The following is a 12,170-nucleotide window of genomic DNA, read 5'->3' on the forward strand; positions in this document are numbered from 1 at the left end:
TTTGTATCCGTGCAGGCAGGACCACACGTTAGGCTCTGTGGAAATAAGAACTGCACCGTTGTATTTGCACTTCATAGTAAAGGCTGCAAAAAGAGCGACTCACAGAAAGTTGATTTTAAATATGTACCTGATCCAAGTTGTCGGAGGATGTACAACCAAACCATTTATTTCCAGACAAATGTTTTTGCCTAAACCAAAAGAGAAGAAGAAAAATGCTTGTTACCAATGAAACCATCTATTGCATTAGCATCCATTAGCTTCCAGATCAGACCTAAACCAGTTTCACTGACTAAGCTGGTGGTTGGTCTATGGTGATGCAACTAGCCTGCCACCCTTTTACACCACAACGTGAGTTTGGAGCTTCTTGTATCCACTGTGCATTTAAAACACACACTGAGACACAGATACATTTAATTACCCATTACAATTGTCACATAGAGGCTATCTCTCAAAAGGCCATTAAAAAGAGAGTTTACATAAAGCAGAACATAAGTCACACTTTATGTACATACAGACTGCATATATTTAGTCGGTCTGACGCAACAGAGTTAGTGGGATGTCAAAAGGAAGTTTTTGTACCCAGGTGTTAAAACCTGCCCTGGAAAGACTCTGTCGTCACAGGATGACAAAGACCCTCAGAGAAGAAGTATATTTTCAGTCTGAGGCCGAGACTGAATTTTCCACGTTAAAACTGACCACCAGGGATGATGCTGAATGATGTTTCCACACAAGAGCAGGTCTAAAAGCAAGAATGAATCAGTTAATGTTCCCATTAACTGATTCTTATTTTTAGATAAACATGATTAAAATGTTTTATAAATCTCATTCTTTACCAACGGTTCAGTCAAAACCTCCTTAATTTATCTCTTTTCTTTAATTAATTCCTGTTTTAGCAAGTCTCCCTATTATGGAATAAAAAGTTAAAGAAGCAAAACAAAAAATTAAATGTCTGCAGCTGCTTTCAGTGCTTTTTGACGTCATATTGAAAAATAATAAAAATGTTAATGGTTAGTTTGTCCCAATAATCCTTTACTGTTATAAATAATTAATTACAGGTATGATCATAATGTTTCATTTAAATTCTAGATACCCACATAGAAATACAGAAAATTATTAAAGTATTTATAAATTACTAGATAATAATAGTGCACATTAGAGCAAAAACCATAAGAAAATGTTTTTTGGAGGAAAAAAAGTAGAAATGATAAACAGAAAAGCACCTTGCAGGTAATCAAAGTTTTCAGATTATATAATTTCCTTGCAGTGCAATTCTTCAAATGCTATTTGCTTGTGTTTTTTTTCATGTTTTCTGTTTTTCTAGATGTTTTTCCACTGCAATCAGTGATCAATTTATCACATAGTTAACAAGAAAATATTTGTTATTGTTGTCCGTTGTGGATGCTTATCAGGCGGATATGAACATGTTTTCACACCATAAATTATGGTACAACTTATTTTTGGAGATGTATTGACTGGAGTCAAATCTATCTCTTCTCCTTTCCTTCCTCCTTCTCTCCCACCCACCCCGGTGACTCCACCCTGCAGCAGATAAAAGCTCTGTCCTCAAGGTGAGAATCTCTTATTGGCACATCTGCCAGGAGGGGTTTTCTCTGTCTGCTGTTTTCTCTGTTGGTGTGTTTGCAGTGATTATTCCCTCATAAACAGGCCCCTCAAAAGGTAAGCTCCTCACCTTATTCAGCTCTTGTCTTGTTTGTTTTGATTTACAGGCAAATTTTACTGGACTATATGAATGTTGGCTTTAATTACTTTCCCTTTCAGTTCAATTATGACTTCACTTCTGCTCTATATTAATGATTCGAGTTTAAACTTGAACTTTTTTTCTCATTTAAATGTATACTATGTGGAATTGTGAAAAACAGTGAGGGTAAAACTTTATTACTGCTGCATTTACTTCGTTCATTTAAAGTGGAATGATCCATTCTAAATTGCCACATTTAGCTTTATGACCTTTTAGTGTTTATACCTAATTCTTATTTTTCATAACAATAAGGTTTGACAGGCTTTAGAAATTTGACCTTTAGCTGTGCAGCATCATGTCTACACGTCATCATGCGGAGACCTATGCAGAACATCTCTTAACACTGGAGTCTTTTAAGCTGCTGTATGCAGTGCAAGTATGACACAGAGCGCTAAATGCATCCGTCTGTGCGTGTCAGAAAGAGACAGACTGTGTTTAAAGGCAAATATCCTTTCAGTCCCACCAAACTGACAGATAAATGCGATGGGGGCGAGAGCAGCAGTTTGGTGAGAGGAGACTGCAGAGTAAACAGCACCTCAAGCCTGCAGGAGCTCTATCTCTTCCATCTCATATGCGGTGTAATGTGCTTTTTCTCTGGCATATCTTAGTTTCTTTCCAGTCACAGCTACATGAATCCTTAATAATGTGGTTAAATTTCTATTGAAGGCTTCTGAATTAAGAAGGAATGCATCAACTGAGGCATAAGGGCTGTTAAAATATGTTCTTCCGGTGTTTTTGTGATTATTAAAACACACATCAGGTATTTTGATTGGTAAAGTGTCCTAACAGAGCATGGGTCTTCAACTTGGTTCAGAGATGACACCTTTTAGCTGGTTTTATGCATTAAATTTCCACCACAGAATAACTTAAATGGTACACGAAATATTTTTGTCACTGGCCACAAACTGTAGGCGTCCCGCTATAGTATGACACCCTGGTACGTACAAATATACAATGAATAAATATTGGTTAATAACTAAAGAACTTTTCAGCTGTATTGATTTTATTTTGGTAGAATATTGCATGACTAAATTTTATCTAAAACATTTGCCCTTACTATTTTATTCCTAAAAATATTTCAGGTAGTAACTTTTGCTGTGATAAACTTTTTTTTCAACTTTTTTTTTATGTAAGAAAGTGTAAAAAGAAAAAAAAAAAGTTTTGGACTATCCTCTAAAATGACTAAATTCATCCATTCTGGTAATTTCACATTCATGGTCTTGTGTTCTTTTCTTTCTTTACTAATCTTGCTATGCTTTGCATCATTGTATCAAGGACTGGTGTGTGTATTGATCTGAGTGTGTGAATCGTCCAGCAGACAATAAGACCTCACATTTTTTGCAGCTTCTCTTCAGCAATACATAACCTTTTAAATGGACTGTGTGCTAATACAACATTGCAACCCCCATGTTTGCATTATTCAGTAACAACCAGGAATACACAGCACAAAAGGGCCTACAGAATGCCATGACGACCAAGACTGATGGCAGGGAAAGAATGGGGGGAGAAAGGAAGGTAAACACTTACCTCATTTAGCTGCACAGCTGTGGCAGCGTGTGTGGAGGAGCTGTGTTCCAATAGTACGTGCACAGCGTCTGTTTGACTGAGAAAGTTTGCGACGTGACTTAGGGAGATGGTAATTTTACTAGGTGCTTTGTTGGAAAAAAAAACGCATTCAGGGCGGTGAGGGGCTGCAAATGTTTTTTCCTTCCACTGAGAAACCACAACCGAAGGCCACATGAGAATATGTGCAAGTGTTTTTAGAGTTTTTGCAAAACCAAAAACCTGACAAATGATTGTTGGTGCAGAGAGGAAGTTAGGGTGGTTTGGATGAATGGACATCTTACCAGGACAAAAGCGGACTTCTGCCTACTTAAAATGCCAATCTCGAAGTCTTTGCACTGGTTTATTAGTACATTTAAAGTGTTTATGGTCAGAATAACTGTCTGACATAAAAGTAAAGTGGTAAAATGTGGTGAAATGCAAAAATATTATAACAATTTATGAGAATGCCATATTATTCATTATTACACTGCCTTAGATTTCATTTAGGTACTTACTCTGACCAGAAACACTATGCAGATACTATTCTAACCATAACATTGCCATCATGTTTGCATTGAGCTGCTTTTTAGATAAAAGGCAATGGCTGTTTGCATAAGAAATGGAGGTTTGAGGTGGTGCAACACCAATGAGCTTCCTATGTAAAACATGTATTGAGAGCAGAAAATGTAAAGGTTTTCCGTTCAGAGTGACTGTCTGAGAAAAAAAGCAACACAGGGTAAAAATCAATGCAAAGAGCATTCAATGAAACTGCTTTATTTTAGGTTTTTGCAGCATTTTACATTTATATCAAATACTTACACTGACTGGAAATGCTTTACATGTTCCATTATCAGTATCTGTTTCACACAGGAAGATCATTGGTAGTACCCCACCTCCTCTTTCCATTTGTTTTTGTTAATAACCATCCAATGTAAAGTAGACAATGGTTTCAATGTTCATAAAATAGAGTTAGCATAAATCTCTGTGATGTTTTTGAGGCTGGAGTTCAGATTTGACTGGAAATGTCAAATGTCAGTATATGTTTTACACACGAAGATCAATGACACAGCCCCCCCTCCTGTTTCCTGTGAAAATATTCTTTAGTTTCTGTGTAAATAGCTGCTCAATGCAAATGTCACATCAGTCTTAGGGATCAAAGCATTCTAACAGTTTATGCAAACTGCTATGACATATTTTATATTGAAGTTGTTTAAAAATGTTAAAAGTCCACTTCCATCTTGGCCTCTCTTATACAAACTCTTAGCCTCAGCCACCACGACCATCTTATCTGGATTTATACTTAATGAACATACCAGGAGATTTATTTACTGTTATTCAACTGTTTGTAACCTTTTAGCAGAATAATTCAAGACCACAAATAACCTGAACTGTCTCCTAAAGTGGATTTTGACCACTAACTATCTTCACCTTAAGTCAAGTATAAGTCTGAGATTATACATGCTAATTCTTCTGTTTTACACACACAAACACACAGCACTGACTCAGTAGCAGGGGTGAAAGTGAGCCAGTGTTCTGTCCAGTCAGCATACATCATCAGATCGACATACGCGTACCACAAACCGACAGCTATATCTATAAATTCATACAACGAAGCCCTACAATTATATTAAAAAATAATCATAAACATCATGTGCTTACCGTTTTTCTCGTCCGTATGTTGAATTGACGGCTCGAAGTAACAAGGGGAATCATGCGCTAATGCGCATGTGCATTAATGCAAGGTATGCCAATCTGATTTGTATGCTGTTTGGACAGAACACCGGTATGGTCCGGTACTGCGTACCACTAAAAGAATCTGCACTGGTACTCAGTACTGGGAAGAGGGAAGAACGGCTGTCTGCTATGAAGCCGTCATCCAGAACCAGTTACAGCAGCAAAAATTCACGAGCACACAAAGAAGATCAGATCCGCTACCAATAGGCAGTCTAAAACACGACGTAATCTGTTTATAAATATAGCTTTTTCCTCCTCATTCCAAATAGTTTCTGAACTGTTCTGCTATGATGGAGCCTCAATGCTCTTGCTTTGCTTCTCTCCCTTCTGAGCTCGAGGCTTTTGTGAACGGCCAGCCTTTAAAACGAGCACCGCTACGTTTAATGTCTGTCTGCGTGCTGCTAAATACCCCAGTTAAAAGCAAAGGGAGAGAAACTAGTTGTGGTTCATGTTATTTTGCTGAATTACAACAACACAGTACAGCTCGAAAATGCCGCTTATGGCCAGAGATTTCACATACGCTACACGAGAGCGCATGCGCACTTACCTTAAAAAAGAGCAGTTGCCAAGGAGATCGGTGCGTTCGGTTTAATGGACTGGGAGATTTTAAACTGGTGGTGCACAGACATAAAAAAAACGCCGCTTGCATTAGGACACGACGAAAAATAAATCACTTACCATCTACAGACTTTTAAATAAAAACTGCGAAAACAACCGAACTGTCAAATTTTTATTTAAATGAAATCAAAACTTGATCACAATGCAGAGAACAATAACTTCTTTGTTCAAAAGAAAAGACGGAAACTGAAGATGAAAAGTTATGCATCAGAAAATGGTTTATCATTGCTTCATACATGGCAGTTCTTTAACAATTGAAATATTCTACATTGTCTCAAGTGATTCTAATTTCTGCCTTATAAAATATTGATATGTTTCAATTAGTTTCAGTTTGGACCTCTAGCTCCGCCCCTAAGTACCGGCAAGAATTTAAATCTACTTTCACCCCTGCTCAGTACCCCCATTAAAAAACCTCTCTGTGCTCACATCTCATCACCTTTCTGAGACATGTCCCTCATCTGTTTGCAAATGAAACAAACGATGCTGTCCTCTTAGCTCCTTTGCAATCTCTGAGTGGCTGTTGGTGACTGATCCACTGTTCCAAAGACAAAAAGAGGCAATGGTGGACAAGCACACAGACAAAGTAGAAATAAAGTTTTATGCTGCCAAACAGTCACAGCTCTGTGCAAGCAGATACACAGGAAACACAGACAGAGAGAGAAGTCAGTCACACAGTGGAACAGAGCTCGTGGAGACTCATAGAAGCTCAGCTTCATATTTCCATCTTGTTCTGATCTGAGGAAAGTGTTTTTCAGGAAGAATGTTGCACATTGCCATGTTTTGTGTAAATGGCTGTCACATTCATCAGCTGAGATCTGACACTCTGTGGGTGTAAGTGGGTGCTTTTGCATGCTTGCGTGTGTGTACACGATTAATCGAAATTCAGGACACCAAACACAGGTGGGTTTCCAGGACCAAGGTACCTTTCTGCTCTCTTTCTTCAACAGTGTCTGTGATTCCATTATAATACCACTATAAACTTGTTTAGTATCTGTTCTGAAAGAAAATCCCATTTTATTTAAATGTAAAAAGGTTTTCACATATCAAATTTTTTTCTGAAACAGAGTTTGTTTCAACATGTAGTCGCACACCATAAGAACAGAGGAAGTTCATGTTAATATCCTGGAGTTTTGATAATATTCTATTTTTTACCCCTCCGCCCAGAATATTGAAATATGTGGACACTTTTAATGAGATTCTGGACATTGTAGCGTTTATAGACTAACATAGGTGATATCATCTCAGAATTACAGCACAGCTTGCAGCCAAAGGAGACCCTGGATACTCTCACTCTGCACAGCTGATGAACAAACCGGTTTTGTTTTTGTGAAATGTCTAAATAACCGATGCCTTTAAACCAATCTAGGTGGAAACACATATGCATAAGTAAAACACATCATTTAAATTTATATTTTTAGTGTGTCATAGCGAGAGGTGAGTGATGTGGGATCAAGCCTTAAAATCATTTTAACTGCAGGTAATCACGTCAGGACATTTATGTACTAACCCTGAAAACATATACCTGTCCCTGTAATGTTATATAATGATAAGAGAGAAACATTTCAGACAGGATTTTTCTCAGGCATGCTCGTTGGATTGCTTTTAGATGGAAATATCTGTCTTTTTGATCCTGCTGAAATACCCTTGTAACTATTAGATTGATTGCACTGCATTTTAAAATGGAGCATCATATTTAAAATATTATACATCTAAATAGTTCACCAAATCTTAGTGTAGTGTAATCTTAGTGTAACACTCTTTTCTAATTTTTTCTTTTTTTCTTGTTTCAACATAACTTCCTAGTTCCTTTTCGTGCACCCAGTTAGTGGACGGCTTCATGCGACCCACATAGATTGGAAACAAAAATAGTCTTTTGCTGAACCTTAAATCTCTGCTTCTCATTTTTAACTGTTTTAGTGTATTTAAAGAATCTATTTGTGCAGCATTAACGTTGAGACCAGAAAATCTCACACTCAAGATGGCCTCATTGTTTGCTGAATGTTGTTTACAAAACCCAACTTAAAATCACATAAACACCTTGTCAGGACAATAATATCCCCGATTTGTAAATAGGAAAAACAGTGGAGAGGGTGAATAATATTAATTTCTCCAAATGCTGCTAACTAAATGAGCTTGGTTAAATAATAACTAGCAATAAATGTAGATGTTTATTATTTTGGTGGTCTGGAGCACATAGGTGTGTAGCACAATAACAAGGCAAGCAATCGTTGCCACCCATCAATCTGTGAAGGGTTATAAAGGTCATTTGATGCAGGTATGTAGGACCAAGGACATATCTTTATGTTGCTCCAGCCCCGTCTTAGACTCTATGTTGTTTGGATGTTCAGCAGATTAAAAATGCCAAGGTTCTTGAAACATACCATTAGAAAAAGATTGAACAACAGACTGAACAATACTTTTTGAAAGGGTTGCCAAGAGTAATCTTCTTCTCTCTAGAACAAATATTGGAGGAAAATTTTAAAGTCCCAAACACAACAGCAAATGTTCAACAGAATGGTTGATAAAGAAAAGAATCAAAGTGTGATGATGGTCTGGTAAAAGTCAAACCAAATAAGTTGAAGATAGAAATACTGACAGAAACTTTCCACAAAAAAATAAAAATACTTTTTCACTTTGGAGACCGATATTTGAAAGCACAACAATAGGGCTTTAAAAGACTAAAAATAATCAAACTAACTTACATAATCTAGATTCCTCGTGGCTCTACCACATTTTTATGCAGTTGCCATCTGTACTGACCCAGATGGATGAAACAAACAGTTGATCATATATTCAGCCTGCATAATAAACTTTCTCCTCAGAGTGTTTTCTTTAAAAACAACTTTAAAACACTTGGAATGCAAGTCAGTGCTTATGTTAGGGTCTGAGAGTAGATGAACCACAGGGAAAGCAACACTCACACAGAACAATGTGTTGGAGGAAAACCCAGCAGGTACAGAAGCTTTTTCTTTCACTCTGCTACTATACAGCAGGCAAAATAAGTATTAAACGTTCTTGCTGCTATATGCAAATTATTAACTGCTGTTTCAAACAAAATTCAACAGAATAATCAAGAGTTGTCCAAGAGCCAATGTGCACTCATAGAGAGCATCAGAAATGGCCTCTTTGCACATTCACTGCACAAGACTCCACCACTGAATGCAAAACACATTGAGGCTTGTCTACAGTTTGCTTTATAAGATTTGGATAGTCCAGTGAAATATTTGGATAATTTACTCTAATCAGATGAGGACAACACTGAACTCTTTGGATGTCATTGCACACCATGTTAAGAGAAAGAATCATTCTGCACATTATCCCAAAAACAAAAGTGAGGTGCAGGTGGAAACATTATGGTGTGGGCTGTTTCACTGCAGATGGTACTGACAGACTAACAGGCAGATCGCTGGAAAAATGTACCAGGACATTCTTGATAACAATCAGAGCATGAAATGAGTGTGAATTTTCAAAAATACCAACAATCCCAAACACAAAGCCAAGGAAACTCTTAATTGGTTTTCAGAAAAAGAAAGTAAAACTCATAGAATGGGCCTGTCAGTCTGATGACTTATATCCAATTGAAAATCTGTGGAAAGAAATTAAAATCAAAGTGCATAGAAGGATGCCCAGAACCTTCAATGTTTGACAACAGTTTAAGTGGAAATATTTATTAAAATTACAACAAAGCAATGCATGTCACCTGTTTCTCCATACAGGTGATGTATTGAAATCATCAAGGAAGCTTTTTCCACAATGTATTGAAAGCCACTACTTATTCCCTGTGTCATTGTAGTTGTTTTTTACATATAACTTCATTTGTGGACTAATTTGCTTTGATTTCTTTGCATGTGTCATTTATTTGGATTGTTACTGATATCTGGTGTGGATTTCATGTCAGCAGAAATATTAGAAATATACAATATTTTGTCAAAAGTATGTGCTTACCTGCTTTGACTCGCATATAAACTTAAGTGACATCTTATTCTTAGTCAATAGGGATCAATCAGACGTTGATCCACCCTTTGCAGCTATAACAGCTTCAACTCTTCTGGGAAGGCTGTCCACAAGGATTAGGCGTGTTCATGGGAATTTGTGATCATTCTTCCAGAAGCACATTTGTCAGGTCATCGACTAATGTTGGACAAGAAGGCCTGGCTCTCAGTCTTCACTCTAATTCATCCTCAGTCTTCACTCTAATTCATCCCAAAGGTATCCTATTAGATTGAGATCAGGTCTCTGCGCAGGCCAGTCAGGCACATCCACATCAAACACTCTCATCCATGTCTTTATGTACCTTGCCTTGTGCACTGGTGGAATCCCTGAGCTCCTGAGAGCGACCAATTATTTCACTAATGTTTGTAGAAACAACCTGAATGCCTAGGTGCTTGATTTTAAACACGTGTGGCCATGGAAGTGATTGGAATCCCTGATTTCAATTATTTGGACAGGTGAGAAAATACTTTTGGAAATAAAGTGTATTTGCAAAAACACTCATGTGTTCAATACTTATTTTACCCACAGTATGTGACTATGAACAGAAACTGTTTTACGGGCCAACTGATTTTGGAGCTTAAGAGTACTTTTAACACTTTAAATATTATCACGGACACAGAGACACATACACAGTCTTTATGGGATACATCTAAAAGGCTTAGTTAACAAGAATACATTGATTATGCCCCAGCTACAGAGTCCTCATTGTTTTAGATCTTACATTCATCTACTTTTCCACCAACCAACTGTGCACTTAGTGAGTAAAGAAGCAAGAAGCACAAATGGGGGATCTACTAATTCCAATGGATATGTATTGCTCAATTGTCTCAAAACGCAAATAAAAGTAAATTTCTGAATACGTTTTTTCAGTAATGCCAAATAATTTGTAGATTTTTCCTGATTTAAATTCTGAGCTAATCCTCTCCATTAGCAGACTTGGAGATAGCTTCCTACCTTGAGTTTTTCTCAAGCTTCTGGTGATTTTGACATAGCTGTGTAACTGTCTGTTTCAATGACAGATAGCCTTTGAAGGAGAGATCCTACTCTTGATGCCTTAAAGGCCAGGCATACCAAGACGAGCACAGCAATAATAAATTTAGCCAAAAATATGTCTTTCAACTAGAACTGGGACTTTTTGCCTCATGGCTGGAAGTGGTGGTCGCCATTATCACGATGGCTGTATTGGAATTAACTGTATTAAATTAAATTTAATTAAATGCATGCATTAGCTGCAAGGTATGAAACAGGATTTGAATTTGACCTGTTTGCTTTAATGCAAATTCCCTAAGTAGACTTCTGTTCTGAAATGGCACAACATAAAAAAGAGAACCAAATATTATGAAATAGAACATTCTGTAGCACCCAACCTTTGTTTTTAATAAAACCAACAAGATGATTGTAGATTTTAAGAGAAACAGGAATATATCAGACACTATTTCCATCATGGGAGAAGAAGTGGAGGTGGTGGGGGAGTATAAATACCTCGGTGTTCACCTGGACAACAGACTGGAGTGGAGATGCAACTCTGAAGCCATCTACAAGAAGGGACAGAGCAGACTGTACTTCTTGAGGAAGCTTTAGTCCTTCAGTTTTTGCAGCAAGATGCTGCATATCTTCTATAAGTCTGTTGTGGAGAGTGTGATCTCTTCTACCATCATCTGCTGGGGTAGCAGCATTAGAGCCAGGGACTTGAACAAGCTCAACAAGCTAATAAAGAAGGCTGGCTCTGTTCTGGGGACTCCTCTAGAACCTCTAGAGATCATTGTGGAAAGACGGATTCTTCATGAGGAACATTATGGAGAACCCTGAGCATCCTCTTCATCAGTACAACAACAGAGTGTCTTCAGTCAGAGGCTTCTTTAGATCTGCTGTAAGACGGACCGCTACAGGAGATCCTTCCTGCCCACAGCCATCAACATCTACAATGGCTCTTTGAAGAAACCTGCATAACGTGAGCTACAACAACATTTAAGTTCCCTTTGGGATGAATAAAGTATTTCTTAATTGAATTGAATTGTACTGAACCAACACCTGTCTGCACTGCAATGGACCAGTCAACTGTCTCTCAGGTACACCTTGGAAAGCAAAGCAAATATCCCTGGAAATGAAATAACTAACTCAGAATCTCAACTTATCTGATCTGAAAAGCTTTCTTCTTTCTTTCTTTATGTTTTAAATGTTCATTTTACAATTTCTTTTATATTACCTGTCATATATAATGTGTAATTCCTTTTTTGGTATTTCCTTTGACCTTTCTATTTTAATTTGGCTAAACAAATTTGTTTTGTTTTTTAAGTAGTTGGAAGATAATGTTTGATGTAATTTTCCATCATTTTTGAGGTTATTATTATTTAGTTTTTTTGCTACATAAATATTTGCAAGAATTAAACCCTAAAATTGAGTGAAAACAATGAAAGCATAGTTCAGGATTTTTCAGGTGAGGTTCTGGGAAAAGGTTATTAACAGATAATATGTTACCTGGAATGGATCACACTTCTCGTGTCTTTATCTAGTATAAAAC

At 37.2% G+C, this 12,170-nt stretch overlaps 1 protein-coding gene and 1 long non-coding RNA gene across 2 annotated transcripts in view; one reads left to right on the forward strand and one right to left on the reverse strand.

Annotated features, from left to right (window-relative positions):
- LOC124871354 overlaps window positions 1-12,170 on the reverse strand; it is a 23,265-nt gene continuing 11,095 nt past the window's right edge. The window contains exons 2-3 of the long non-coding RNA XR_007039002.1: window positions 128-188; window positions 1-35 (exon numbers count right to left, since the gene is read on the reverse strand). This is a non-coding gene — a long non-coding RNA (uncharacterized LOC124871354). The remainder of the gene's footprint in view (window positions 36-127; window positions 189-12,170) is intronic.
- col8a1a (collagen, type VIII, alpha 1a) overlaps window positions 1,584-12,170 on the forward strand; it is a 16,033-nt gene continuing 5,446 nt past the window's right edge. Inside the window, exon 1 of the mRNA XM_047370611.1 lies at window positions 1,584-1,677. The gene's annotated coding sequence lies outside the window, so the exon portion shown is untranslated. The remainder of the gene's footprint in view (window positions 1,678-12,170) is intronic.

This window comes from Girardinichthys multiradiatus, chromosome 7 (assembly GCF_021462225.1).
Source record: "Girardinichthys multiradiatus isolate DD_20200921_A chromosome 7, DD_fGirMul_XY1, whole genome shotgun sequence".
Classification (NCBI taxonomy): domain Eukaryota; kingdom Metazoa; phylum Chordata; class Actinopteri; order Cyprinodontiformes; family Goodeidae; genus Girardinichthys; species Girardinichthys multiradiatus.